Here is a 14056-nt window from a genome sequence, read left to right on the forward strand (position 1 = left end):
ATACTTTCCTGAATTATGTAAACAGGGTGTGTCCCTCCAGGGAGAGTGCGCATGTATCAGACACCCAGCTGACCAAAAAAAAATCTCTGAATCACAAGGTTCAAATCCCACACTGGGATTTTCCGATCACAGTGTAGGTTGAGATTCCAGTGTGGTGCTTGGGGTGTACTATGTTGTCAGTAGTGCTGTCCTTCAGGTGAGCTGTAAAACCAATGTTCCATCTGCCTGATCAGGTGGACATTATGTGTTATAGATCCCATGGGGCTATTTGAAAAGAGAAAGGAATTTCTCCCAGTCTCCTTGCCAAAACATCCTCCCAGATACATAATGAAGTGATCATTCACTTCATAGTTGTTTGTGGGATAATTCTGTGCGCAAATTGGTAGCCAAATTCACCCTCAAATACATTGTCTGTACACTTCACAATAAGTGCTTTCACTGTGAAGTGCTTTGAGAATCTCAACAACGTGATAAGTACTATATCAAATGCATGGCTTATTATTTTTGATACCACAGTTCTAATACCTAACCTGATCAGGTGGACAGCTTCCTCTGAAACTGATGCATTATTTACAAGAACAATAAAATTTAATTTGTATAGCACCTTTCATGTCAGGGCAGGGGGGGGAAGCAGGGTGATCAAAAGCATGGTCGAAGAGGATGGTCTTGAGATGGATCTTGACAGAAGCAAGGGAGGGGGTGAGGCGGAAGGACTGCGGGATGGAGTTCCAGAGGGTGGGACAGAGTGGCAGAAGGCCTGCCCGCCAATGTTGAGGCGAGCGAGGCGGGGGACGTGAAGCAGGCTGGAGCCCGCTGAGCGGAGGGAGTGGGCAGGATGGTAGGAAGTCGCAAAGGTAGTGTAGTGCAAGACCATGAAGGGCTTTTAAGGTGAGGACCAGGATCTTGAACTGTATCTTCTGTATGATGGAAAGCCAGTGGAGTCGGAAGAGGATGGAGGTGATAGAGTCACGAAGCCTGGTCCGGGAGAGTTCTGGATGTTCTGCAACCTATGGAGGGAAGAGTTAGGGAGGCCAACAAGCAAGGAGTTTGCATAGTCAAGCCTCGATGTATTGAAAACGTGTATGAGGGTTTCGGCGACCCGCGGTGTGAGACAGTGTCAGAGCCGGGCGATGTTGCGGAGGTGGGGGAAAGCAAAGCAGGTCATGGCACAGATGTGTGGTAGAAAGGATAGTTGTGGGTCAAACAAGATGCTTAGGTTCTGGGCTGGCTCAATAAGGTGGAGTGTGCAACCATGGATAATGATGCTGTCAGTGCCTGAGGTGTGGAGGCGCTGACAGGAATCTTTACAGCCAATCTTTACAGCCCGCTATAATAAGGAAACCATTTGACACACCCTCATTAATATTGTACTTCTTGCTTTATAACTGTTGCTGCAAGGAATTAAACAATGGAGAATATCAGAGACCAAATTACCACATAGGATTCTAGATCTACAATCCTTTGTGAATCTAAAGTGTGAATGAATACTACACTTTCAACCTTAATATCTTCCTTACTTCCTCCTTAACTTTCTTAAGCTCATTACTCGCTAAAACATGATGAATGAACTCCATTAGATTTCTCTCCAACTTTCTTAATAAAAACAGTAAATTCTGGAAATCCATATTAGGTCAAACAGCATGTGAAGGAGAGAAACGGTTTCTAGCACATTGATGCAACCCATCTTAATTCATATTACTAGCATTTCCTTTTACCCTCTCATCATCTTCACAAAACATTCAGCACATGATTTCAAAGGCAATTATTTCCCATTAAAATCCTTTCTGAATTCCATTGAACTTTTTTTTAATAGAGACCTCCAAAGCTGAATTTAATGAATTTTCAACTTCCATCCCTGCACTACATAATCCCTACTGAAAATCACCTTCGATTTCTGGTCTAAAATAAAACCCCTTTCCACAGAGCAGGTTGTGAATTACTTCAAAAAATATGAAACTCTACCAGTCAATCAAACCTCTGAGTTTTCTTTCATTTTAATATTGCGGTGACATTTTGTTTAAGTTGAAAGCTGTCAAGCCAAGTCAGTCACTCAGGGCTTTGTGATATCTGGAACGTGGTTGAAAGAACATTGTCTTCTAAACTGCTTACATTCGTCTGTAAACACATAAGAATTAAGTTTTTGATGCATGGAATTGAAAACTTTTTTGAAGCCCTGAAGTGATCGTTAATGGATAGTTCATTAAGATCAAAGGCCTTTGTTGAGATGTGGGCAAATCTTCAAAAATGGCTTAAGCAGCGAGGCTCTGGGCCAGAGAGGAAGGACACATTGTGAGAGAGAGAGAGAGAGAGAGAGAGAGAACCAGTGATGACGATACATGATTATTTGTTTGATTCCTGTATCTTGAAGAAAATCTTCCAAGGGTTTTTTTTTGCTGGTAAACTCTTGTGGTTTGGCTTTATGATAATGGATTGACTTGTCACTTTTAAAGTCTGCGCATATAAAACCTTATATTTTTAATTGGAAAAGGCGCTGGTGAGATTGGCGTCATATTTACCCTATTTCCTTGCTGCCTTCACATTGCATTTCTTGGTTTAGTATATTAATGGGTTTCAAGTACAATATTATGAACACAACCTAAGCTAAGTTATAATCAAACAACAATAATAATCTTTGCATTTGGTATAGCGTCTTATCATGTCTTCGCAATGTCTCAAAGCGCTTTTTTTAAAATATACTGCAAAGTGAATTGACTGTATATTTTGTGGGCGAAACACTGCAGCCAATTGTGCACAGTAGTGTCCCATAATCAGTCCTGGACTGAGGGACCAATTCATTATTATTATTTTTTTTGAAGGAATTATTACCCCCAGAAAAGCGATCCACTAATTAACTAAGAATCAGGTTCCTACCTATTGCTAGGTAAACAGAGGAGTGTGGAGTAAGGAAACTTGCCCATACTTACTATTATCACATGTCTTTATGGAGTAATATCTCATCTTCTTCACTTATCACAGAAATTTTGCATCTACGCTGGTTCGCTGATTTAAACTGCTTAATCTAAAAAGGAAGGGCATCTCTGGGAACATGGTTTTGATAATAAAGCCCACATCAAGCTTCACTCCTGAATGACAAGGAAAGTCAATGATTTTTATTTTTCAAATATAAAATATTACAGCTGTTAAGTAGATGCAGACTATATGGGGTTGAGTGACTCTCATTACTTGGCATTAAGCAGCGACCAACTGTTTCTGTGAAGTGCAGGTAACCTAGACATGTTCGTTTCGTTGGACCCTCAACTGTCCTTTCTCCCCCACATCCGTGCCATGACCTTCCCCCACTTCCGCAACATTGCCCAACTCCACTACTGCCTCACCCCTCAGGCTGCCGAAACCCTTATACATGCCTTCATTACAACCAGGCTCGACTATGACAATGCCCTGCTTGTCGGCCTTCCCAACACTTCCCTCCACAAGCTGCAGATCATCCAGAACTTTGCAGCTCATGTCTCTCTCGCACCAGGCTCCGTAAATTCATCACACCCACCCTCGCCCGGCTCCACTGGCTCCCCATTCCTCAGAGAATCGAGTTCAAAATTCTTGTCCTCACCTTCAAGGCTCTATATGGCCTTACCCCCTCCTACCTCTCCAATCTACTAACCCCTTATCAACCAATCCCCTCCCTCACCTCAGCAGGCTCCAGCCTGCTCCATGTCCCCTGCCCAGCCTGCCCCAACATTGGCAGTCGGGCCTTTAGCCTCTCTTCCCCCATCCTCTGGAACTCCAGCCCACATTCCCTTTGTCTCGCTCGCTTCCTTGCCTCCTTCAAGGCATGCCTCAAGACTCTCCTCTTCAACCGTGCCTTCAACCACTCTCCTACCACCCACTACTCTCCCTGATCCCACCCTGCACCACTTGGGTCCTAATCCCTGACTGATTGGGACGTCCTCCCGCCTCCTTGTCCTCCTTGACCTATCAGCAGCATTCGATACGGTCGACCACGCTATCCTCCTCCACCGCTTGTCCTCCCACCTCAACCTTCAAGGCCCTGTCCTTGAGTGGTTTAGGTCGTACCTCTCCCACCGTCTTCATTTTGTTTCCACAAATGACTTTTCCTCCAGCACTCGCACTGTCTCGTGTGGTGTCCCTCAGGGCTCTGTCCTTGGTCCCCTCCTCTTCACCCTCTACATGCTCCCCCTTGGTGACATCATCCACAGACATGGGGTTAACTTCCACATGTATGCGGATGACACCCAACTCTACCTTTCCTCCTCTACCCTCAACTCCACAACCACCGATGTCCTGACAGCCTGCCTATCTGACATCGAGTCCTGGACAAAAGACAACTTTCTTCAGCTCAACGTGTGCAAAATTGAAGCCCTCCTGATTGGCTCGCGTCAGCGCCTCCGCACCTCAGTTGCTGACAACATCAGCATCCAAGGCTGCACTGTCCACCTCTCAAAGCCAGTCAGGAACCTCGGCGTTCTGTTCGACCCTGAGCTGTCCTTTCTTCCTCATACCCACGCCACAACTGGCACCGCTTTCCATCACCTCCGAAACATTGCCAAACTACGGCACTACCTCACCCCTCACGCTGCTGAAACTCTGGTCCACGCCTTTATCACCTCAAGGTTGGACTATGGGAACTCTCTCCTCGCCGGCCTTCCCGGCACCTCCCTCCACAAGCTGCAGGTCATTCAGAACTCTGCAGCTCTTGTACTGTCCCGCACCAGGCTTCGCGACCACATCACTCCCACCCTCGCTCGCCTCCACTGGCTCTCCATCCCCCAGAGGATCGAATTCAAGATCCTCATCCTCACCTACAAGGCCATTCACGGCCTTGCTCCCTCCTACCTCTCCGACCTACTATCCCCCTACTTACCTGCCCGTACCCTCCGTTCCTCTGGCTCCGGTCTGCTCCACATCCCCCGCCCCAACCGCCCTACCATCGGTGGTCGGGCCTTCAGCCTCTCAGCCCCGAGGCTCTGGAACTCCATCCCCCAGTGCCTTCGCCGCTTCCTCCCTTTCCTCCTTCAAGGCCGGTCTCAAGATCTTTCTCTTTGACCGTACCTTCAGCTCCCCTCTCGACTCTCTATCCCCTCCCTTCCCTACCCTCACCCTGACCATTTCCCCCCTGCTCAGGTCCTGACCCAACTGTCCAGCTCCTTGGGACGTCCTCCCGACGTGAAAGGCGCTCTATAAATGGAATCTTGTTGTTGTTGTTGTTGAAAGCTGCTTTAAAAAATGTAATTTTGAATTGTATTGTTAGTCCAGGTTAGTCTAAGCTTGCTTGTTTGTATTTATGTAAGCTTGTACAAATGAACCTTTTGCTCTTTGGAGGTACTGTAGAAAAGTTTGAAACAATCACTTTGGGACATATGAAAATAAAAACACATTACATTAAAGCCATTTTATTTACACTTCAAATTCCAGTTTATCTACAGAATTCAGTGGCTATATTTTGCAATATCCTGTAGCTCAATGGTGAGAGCACTTGCCTCGCAAGCAAGAGACCTGGGTTTGATTACCTGAAGGGCGAAACATTGGGCAAGTTTCCTTACTCCACACGCCTCTGTACCTAGCAGTAAGTAACAACCCAGTTGTTAGTCGATTGGCGGAAATCGTACATTTCTATCATTCTTTTTCACCAGTTAGTGAGACTACACAATGAAATACGAAGATGGTGATAGTCATGGTAACCATTATTCCTCAATCCATTGATAGTACAATATCGTCCTCATGGTAGTTACAGGTTAAAGGGCAAATTCTTAATTATGGCTTTAATTTTGAAGCTGTTTTGCTGTACGTTCTTTTAAGAACTACATAGCTGCTTGTGTAGCAATGCTGTGTGCAAACTGGCTGCTACATCTGCTCACAAAATGCATAATCATTACACTTTACGAAAACATTTTGTGAAGCATTATGAGATGTTTCAATAGTGTAATAAGTCACTGTGTCAAATGCAAGTATTACTGTTATTATTTTAATCACAAAAATATCTTCAAGATCAAGACTGAATTCAACATTTTAACAAATTCTGAACACTAAAATGTTATGTTAATAGTGAATCTAGATCTAGGTGGAATTTCTCCCTACAAGTCCTTCTGAAACTAGAAAAGGATAGGGTAATTAGCATAGAAATGAAATAACAGCTTGATATCCATGGTACCAATCTCAGTGATACCTTGGGGGAAACTACTTAAAAAAGTGTAATGATTTGCCAGTGAAGGTATATCTATCTTGTTCCACCATTTTTGTCCATCCATACAACCTAATTTCATATTCAGAATTAGCAGCTGACAAATTTAATGTATAAAAGGATCATTATTTAGCAATAAGTTACCTTGCTGGAAATAGAGTGAAAGTCATGTGGGAAATTTATTCAAATGAAAGAAACACATTGTTGTTAACTCTATTTCTTTTGCCTAGTGATGAGTTACTAAATGTTGCCCAGTTACATCTTGCAGAGTTTCTGAGATGGCAGATGGATGGATGATTTAATTGATAATTATTATACATAAACAACAGAATGGTAGCATGTACTGGACTGAGCAGAAACCTTAGGAATTGAAGATATTGTTACATGTTGATGTTGTGTATGTATGCATCATACAAGTACAGTATTTTCCGAGTTTTCCCCTTTCAAGCTCTGATCATGATGTTTGCAGATATACTGAAAATGTAATAGATGTTTTGAATTAAATATTTATTCATTTGAAGAAAGCACCCATTGGTCACCAATAGATTATATTCTGACTACCAATATCAATACCAGAAAATAATAATAAATCTTGAATTTATTATTCACATTAGGAGGATGTCTCAAAGTGCTTCACATGATTTATTGTAAAATGCAGTGACTGCGTATTTTGAAGAAGGATACAACAATTAATTTGCAAACTGCAATGTCCAACACCAAGCCATAGAATTAATGACCAATTTTATCTGGGGGATTGTTGGTTAGGACACCAGGAAAATCTCCCTTCTCAAATAGTGCATTGGAATCTTTAATGTGCATCTGGACAGGAAGATGGGATTCAGTTACAGGTGCAGCATTCATTGTAATCAGGCAATGGGAAAGCTGAGATAATGATTTGCTCACCAAGGCAATGTAAGTTACCTAACAGGAAAAGATTGCATATTCCAGATCTATGTGACATACGTTTATATCTGAAAGCTGTTGAGCAGATGGATAAGGCAACTGTTAACTTAGCAACCACAGGGTTAATGTATGGCTTCTGGTCATGTGGAGCTCCTAACTGCTTATCTGAACAATATCCATACAATACCTATGTCACTGTATGTCTTCAGGGTCATTAGATGTACTCACTGTGAAGCAAAAAGCAGTTCTCTCAATTGGCAAACGTTTGGGAAGAGCCATTTCCTTACAAGTCTTGTGAATTGCAAGAAGCATTTATGTAAAAACAGCAAATTGGAAAGAGCTCAATCTAATTTGGCACAACTGATTTGAGTGGCAAGCCATCCAAATATAAAGTTAAAGAGCATGCTTTTGCTCTCCAATGATTAGAACAGCAAAAGCTGGAACACTGTTCATTCCAAAGTGACACATTGCAACTGAACATATGTATACTTATGCAATACAGTCTGTATTGGTGGAAGTGTGAGACAAAGAGTTTACAATGGATTTGGTTTCAGTGAACTTAAACCAAATAATTTTAGAAAATATAGATATTTGTTGCTTTGCAGAAACTTCAATAACTGAAATGATCAAATTGCAGGCACTGATACCCAAATTCTATCAGGGGGAAAAGTGCAAGTTTCAGACCAAAAAAGAAGTTATAATCTTCAAAAAGAGCTCTAGCAAAAACACATACAGTGAAGACAATAATCACTCCTCCAGCTCTTACTTTACAATGCAATACAAATTCAAATTTATATAGCATCTTTCACGTTGGGAGGATGTCCCAAAGGCACTTAAAGCTTTATGTTTCCCTGAGCTAAATCTAATGTGTGTAACAAAGTAAAGCTTGACACTCCAAAGCCATGCGGGGGGAGGGGTGGAGGGGTGGTCATTCAATGTTGGAGGGGCCATCCTTCAGATGAGATGCTAAAGACTGAAGTTCTATCTAATTGTTCAGATGGACAATAAAGTTACCATGGCATGGCTCAGAAAGAGAGTTTCTCTTGGACAAAAATCCCCCCAAATAAATAAATGGTTGTTTGTAAGATATTGAGGCACACTATCAAAAGAACATTTTCCTAAGTTCTCCTTTCACACTTCTTCTGGCTATCTTAAATCAAACTAAAACCCTTACTGGAGCAGAGACTATTAAGAGTTACCTGCTGTCCAAAATGCAATAAATTCCCAAGCATCATAATGGCAGGGGGGGCCAAAACAAGCTCTAGTTTCTGAAACTAACTGTAGATCCGATAAATTGTTATCTAGAGATGTTCATAGTCGGAAAAGAGAAGTTCAGGATCATTGGCACATCATTGCAATCAGTCTGTTGGGCTATTTTCGGTTGCACTGGTGGAGAAATAAAACCTCGTAAAGACTGTCCTCCAGGGCTCACTCACATATCAAGTAGTTATGTTCAGTCATGTCTCTCAGCTATGATAAAAGGTGGTTACTTCCCAGACCGGCCAAGCCATCCAGTTCTTTGTTCCTTCTTTACTGTATTCGATGCCTTAAGCAGTGTGGAATGAACCGACTCACACTGTCTGTGCTGCACGAATGCTCATTAGGCCATGAAAACATTCAGAATTGCGACTCTCAATTCTTGGTTGGTAGTGAAGAGAACAGAAAAATCCAATGTTTATATCTCTTAACTCAGCCAAGCTATCTCAGGTACCTAAGCAATGTTCTCCTGCCAAGAAATTTCAGAAGGAGACATAAAATATTGTTTTACAACTTGCCTGGCAGCTTAACAAATGTTCTAGGATTGTTTCAGGTCACTGTGCTTCCACTTCAGGGTTACATGACCTACACCAGCTCCTAAGGAACACACTTTGTTCGATCTTTAAATAAACTCTTTGTGGCATCTTTAAATAAACGTCACTGTTCTACATCTTTTGGAATGTCGATAGAGATATATCTGAGTCAGCCATGATTCTCTATCACTTATAATACTATTCATTTTGGTCAGCATGATGTCTGACAAATGGGGAAAAGCATGCTTAAGAATATCACTGAGTCCTGGAGATTAGTGGTTAGAGCAGTTGCCTCGCAAACGAGAGGACCTGGGTTTGATTCCTGGGGAGGATGAAACGTTGTGCAAGTTTCCTGACTCCACATGCCTTTGTTTACCTAGCAGTAAGTAGGAACCTGGTTGTTAGTCAATTGGTGGATGGCATTTCTGGGGGTAATAATCCCTTCAAAAAATTAATAATAATAATTTGGTTACTCAAACACAGCTGTTTGTGGGACACTGCTGTGTGCAATTGGCTGCCATGCTTCATCCACAAAATATACAGTAAATTCACTTTACAGTACATAAAGTGTCCACGCATGTCACCTACATCTGAAATTTCTCCTATCTGGATTGGAATGCGCACTCTCTTCCCAGAGAGACACATCCTGTTTATCCTAATCTCAAAGAGTATTAGCACAGGTTGGCAAGAGCTAAGGCTTGGGTACCCCAGAGAGTGCATTGGAGTACTGCTGGAATGTAATGCAGAATCAGGTTACCAGGAAGGGTGGCAGAGGGCAGGATACTTGACTTATTGATAAATCAGCTTGATGCTGTGATGGGAGAATGGTACAGTGGGAATTTTGGTAGGAAAAGATAGACTGAACGACCTTCGTCATCTGAACAAATCTTATAATTTATAACGCAGTTGGGACTCATATCTCAGACGCGTGTTAAAGGAAAACACCAAAAACGGCCAATTTTCAGATTATCTGATCACTGCTGACATTATTGATATCACTTCCTGAGCAGACATGCTAGGTACAAGAAACACTACTGACACCACTTCCTTTTCAGCAACAACAACCATCACAACCACAAATTACACTTGTATAGCACCCTTCATGTTGCAAAGACGTCCCAGGGCCTGGACAGTCAGGGGTTTTAGGACCCAAGTTGGGGTCAGGAGGGGTGGAGGACAGTGGGGGTGGGGCTGATGTCACTTGCAAAGTGCGAAACCAAAGGAAATATATCAACAATAACAACTTGCATGTATATAGCGCTCTTCGCATGGGGTAGGTACCGGAGTTCTTGTCAGTAAAATGTTGTCAGCATTAACCTGGTGACCCAGAAATTGGCGATGTTTACACAGGAAGTTGCCAGATCACATTTACCACTGCCAGGTTTACATTTTCAAGACACTTGAATAAAAAATGAAGAATTTGTGTTTATCTAGAGCTCATCATTTTTTTAAAAAATCCAGACAAATTTATTCATGAAATTCAAGAATGTAACTCTTGGGTTTGTTTGTAAAACAAAGATCAAAATTTCTTCTAATGAATTGCAATTTTGTTAAAACTAATCCTTTAAAAGTGCAATATATGTTTTGTGTCTTTTGTGGTGGGGTTATCTAGTTAAATAATAATAATAAATAATAAATAATCCTTGCATTTGGTATAATCCTTTTCATGTCTTCTAAATGTCTCAAAGCGCTTCACAGAATATATTGTAAAGTGAATTGACTGTATAGTTGTGGGCGAAACGTGGCAGCCAATTGCACACAGCAGTGTCCCACAAACAGTCGTGGATTGAAAATGACCAATTTATTATTATTATTGGTTAAGCCAACAAACACCATGAGAAATGTACTAGCATTGTATTATATTATTTTTTTAAAGAGCACAATATATGTCTAGCTTTAGAGGCTGATATCATGTGTATTGCAACCTTGTAACTTCTGCTTAATGCAGATACTTTCAGATTATGTATTGCAGCATACTTAGAATATTAAGATCATTCTAACTTTTTTTAACAAAGTTTTCTGCTTTCAACTCAATATGAATACTCACAAACTAATGTATCTAACTGAAGCTGGTGCTTGTGTCTCTATTATACACTTCAAGTTAACTCACAAGGAATCTCCTTAAGGTTGCTTGTTGTTTGAGCTCTCCGCTTTCTCTATAATGGCCAAACAGAATTATATTTGGGTAATGAATGTTGTTGAATTTGGTTAGGTTATCTAATGCATAAAAATAGTAATTTGTACTTTTACTGATTATACAATAGTTTTAATCCAGTAAGCAGCATGTGTTGTTAAAATGTTGTTACATTTCAGCACAATATAATATATTAGACTAAGGTCCCGTCTACCTGTTCAGATGGACATCAAAGAGCTATGCGGCTACACAAAAAGTAAAGGAAGTTTCTCCCAATGTCCTGCTCAGCAATTCTCCAGATAAAATTGATGATTCACTTCTTTGCTGTGGTATTTTGCTCTGTACAAAGTGGTTACATTTGCCTATAAGAAATGAGGTCACTACACTTGCAGTAAATCCTGTGAAGCGCATTGAGTCATCCTTCTGACCTAAAAGGCTTTATGAAATGTAAATGCAAGGATGATTACTATAACATAGAGGTCAAAATTTTATTACTGTGGTAGTGTGAACATCCATACAATGGCCTTTCTCCAGTAGAGAAAGAAATAACCATTTAGGCCTCTAATGTTTGAAATGTAATTCTGATTGTTGCATGAGATAGTGCATCATTGTACAAGAAAGCTCAATTTAATATTGTACCGTACCACCAAGACTTTTAGAGGAGAGAACGTTGGTCTGAGAGTCACAGATATCTGTCATAACAATGAAGTAAAGCAATTGTGAATAAAGAAAATAGCTTTATGACAAAGCTTTACTTATAGATTACATTTCGATCTTCAATATGGTATAAATAGATGAAAACCTGAAAGGTATCACATAATAGTCAAATTCCAGATGCCATTCTGTTCAGGATAATTTTGCAAAGAGATTATATGCATTCATCTTTTCAAACATATTGTACTGAAGTGCAAAGCACCAATAATCCTCCTTAATAAGCCATCAGCCAAGTTTGCTTTTCTAGCTTATTTTATTCATTGATCAATAAGATTCAAACTAAAGCCAAATAATTTTCCATGTGAATTAATGCATTCTGGTAATATGTAAGAATGTTAGTACTTACCGGATTACATTGAGGAAACATTTCATTCTTTTAATGAAGACTTTTTGATGGTGTTACATCAATTGTCTCAAATGAAACTTCTGCAACCCTAAAGGCGATTGTTACAAGCAGTTATGTAATGCAGTAGAGTTGATCTACAACTAGAGAACTTGGCACACTATTTTTGCACTATAAAGTATTATGGGATACCTCCCGAGAGACAACACTCATGTTGAATGATGGTCAGTCACACTTGTACTGTTCTGAAGTGGATCTGTGCACACTGTGAATGACAGATGTGAAAATAAGATTGCCTTTGCCCCAAGATAAGATACACTATCTTTCTCCAGCCTTTCACTACATCATTTGGTTTGACAGCAAGATGTGGAATTGGCCTTCTGGTTAGTTGGTCGTAAGAGCTGCAGAAACCCAAGTGTATCCAAGCCTTTAGTTAGAGAAGCCAGCCATCATCTTAAAGTGCCAATCTCTCACATTTAATCTCTCACATTCTCTCCTCACCTGAAACCTGTTAGAAATGACATGAGGCTATGAAATGGTCAGGATTTTACACATAAGGCAATAACAGGTTGAATTTACACAAAATTTACATCTGTTTATAATTCAATCATCCTTCCATGTGAACTCATATTCTGGAGAGCTTTCAAACATGGTAAACATAAACTATGTATATAACTAAATACCATTGGGGAAAATGCTGAAACCATTGCAGAGAAATAAAATACATTTTTAATGAAATTCTTTGTTCAGTAAAAATTAACATGATACCACAGTGACCCTTGGTGTTTTGAGCATGTTTTCAGCTTCCAAGAGTCAAAATAAACAGACTCACAGAACCTTACATGGGGGGGCCCTATGATGTCTGCTCCAGATTTCTGAAAGACCTAACCATTTAGTCTTGCCTTTTCCCAATGATAAGTTTTTATTTTTTCAAGCATTTGTCCAATCCCATTTTAAAATCTAGTGAGGCGTGAGTCTGACTGAACAGTCTCAACTCAGAATCAGAGGTTGTGGGTTCAAGCTCAACTTCAGGACTTTGACACACAGTCTTGGATAATTCTCCAGTGAGGTGCTGGAAGAGCCCTGCACTGTCACGAGATTAGTTTGAAGGAAGAAGGCACTTTGCTCCATTTGATTTCTTCCTTCCAGAATAGTCACCCTCTTTTCAACTAGTATGGGATCATCAACACGCATCCTAACAAACAGACATCAGGACCTCAGTTTGACGTCTCAGCCAAAGGATAGTACCTCCAACAATGCATTGGACCTAGCACTGTATTGGAGTGTCAGCCAAGACTATGTGAGTTCAAAATTCCAGCAAAAGGCACAATCCACTGTCATTTGGAATTTTCTGCTGGAAATATTTTTTTTAAGTAAATCTCTTTCTCTGTTTATGTTCACACACATGAAAAATCCTTGTCTGCAAGCTTTTAGCGCCACAGGACGTTGTTGTTATTGTTTTATCGATGGCAACTCAAAATAGCTTTAAATCAATAGCATTAGCAGAGAAAGAGATTACTGCCCATCAAGTCACAAACCTTAGACTAATTGGGCATTACACAGCTTCAAAAATTGTGTTCTAAAAGCTTCCGCTGCTGACTATGAAGTAGAATTTCATTAAATATATAACTAGCTATTCTCCATATAAAACCAATTACAGCCTTGGTTTGCGTGTTTTACTTTGGTGCTCAAGTTGCAACAATCCTTAAAGAGCTAATAATCGGTCACTTTTTTCAGAGGTTGAATTTAGCTTTCCTGAACCCAGGATTCCTCCGCACAATTGATAGAATCTGCCAGAAACTGAATGAAATGCCTGGCTCAGACTCACATACAGTGAGCTGATGACATCATTAGCAAGCAGTGAAAAACTACTTCATCCATTGAGTTCTCAGAGCTCAATATGCCATTAGTCATTCACAGGACATGAGTAAGATGCTCAGATAAAACAGCCAAAGTGATTAAGGAATAATTAGCAAAATCTAAAATAGATCTTTTCTGGATGAGCAGATTGCCCA

Source organism: Callorhinchus milii, unplaced genomic scaffold (assembly GCF_018977255.1).
Source record: "Callorhinchus milii isolate IMCB2004 unplaced genomic scaffold, IMCB_Cmil_1.0 Scaffold5, whole genome shotgun sequence".
In the NCBI taxonomy this organism is placed as follows: domain Eukaryota; kingdom Metazoa; phylum Chordata; class Chondrichthyes; order Chimaeriformes; family Callorhinchidae; genus Callorhinchus; species Callorhinchus milii.